Below are 1829 nucleotides of genomic sequence, written 5' to 3' on the forward strand. Positions count from 1 at the left end.
ATATATATATATATATATATATATATATATATATATATATGTGTGTATATATATATATATATATATGTGTGTGTATGGGTTTCGTTCAACTACCATTACATAAATAGATGTTATTGTTATTTAAATTTGTTTTCTGTTTACAAAAATAAAATAAGACAAGAATTCTATCTATTAATGAAAGTAAAATTTTCCTATCTAATTGCGGCCAGAATGCAAAATTAATCAAGGAAATAGTTTCGCGAAAAATATTTGATGATTCTTCCAACGTGAGTCAAACGTGAGTGAATTTTGATTGTTGACCATTAATATAATATACATATTGTTTTTTTTATGAAAAAGATATTAGTATGAATTAGAATTATATATCAGAAATTCTGTTCAGTGTATATCAGTATTACTAATCAGAATATATCATTATTACTAATTATTATCTGATTAGCATACATGTATGTGTTGTTCTTCTTTACGTGGCGAGTCACAAAGTAAATATATACATAAAAAATTTAATGTAATAGTAAATTCAAGTGGACGCAGATCAAAACTTGTTATACATTATTTTGCCTAGATACAACAGCGTAAAAATCATTTACATCAAACGAACGAACAGCATCAGCAACATTCATTCTTGCATTCGATACACATTTTGAAAATGCTGCCTATTCGCTTATAAGGCAATACACTAAAGAAAGTTTTTAAATAGATTTGATTTTTCGCATTCGCTGCCTGTTCTTCTGCCAACACATTATATCTGATTAATACAGTTATCTACTATACATGAGTTTTATGTATTTTTGTAACCTAAGTTGTCATTTTATTCTGCGTGTTACTGCATCCAACGGAAAAAACTTATTTGCGCATAAAAACTTATAAACTAAACTTTGCTATAGAATGTATTGAAGATTATTCATTCACATATATCTAAGGGCTTAGTGTATTACTTAATCTAATTTATATGTATTACGTCGATAAAAATTTAGAAATTTTTTTCAAATTAACGTCGTTTTATAAACAAATTTAATAAATTATAAAATATATCTTTATTTCTTATAATTTCATCTTTAGGTAATCCTCATTTTCACACATACAGTTTTTTTTTATTCTTTTCCTTTCTTCCCATCTATTTTTTCCCCCTTTTCAAAGAAAAAGTTATAAGTATGCAGTATAAAATTGTCATCATTAAATCGTTTTGCAATTCATATATTTTACGTTATATAAATCATAATAATTAGAGTTCGAAAAAAATGTCACTTTTATTATATATTTTTACGAAATACGAATAAAATTTCTTATTGAACTTTACCATTAAATGTGTTCGTAAAATTCGGTAAAGAAATCATTCCGCATTTTCGATATTTCTCTTGTCTATTGTAAAATAAAGTCCGTTTTTATATTAATCTCTACTCATGACTTTTATATTTTTACATATATGTAGATATATGTGTATATGTATATATATATATATATATATATATATATATATATATATATGTGTGTTGTATACATATATATAGTATCTAATAAATAATATATATATTAAGATATATAGTACATAATATAATTTACAGTACACAATACAATATATAATATATAATGTATATACTATATATATTAATATATAATATTTAATGTATAATCTTGTATAGTTACGTCCCTGAAGATTCGTTTGTGTCTGTGTATAAGAAGCTAATAGATACAAAAAAAATTATTAAGCGATAACAAAAAAAGAATCTCTGTCAATAAATTGATTTTCAAGAAGCAACAGCTGAAATTCGAAAGATTTGTGAATCGTACATGTATCACTCGGTATGTGTATGCTTATGACGCGTTCA

Source organism: Atta cephalotes (genome assembly GCF_000143395.1).
Source record: "Atta cephalotes unplaced genomic scaffold scaffold00004, whole genome shotgun sequence".
Classification (NCBI taxonomy): domain Eukaryota; kingdom Metazoa; phylum Arthropoda; class Insecta; order Hymenoptera; family Formicidae; genus Atta; species Atta cephalotes.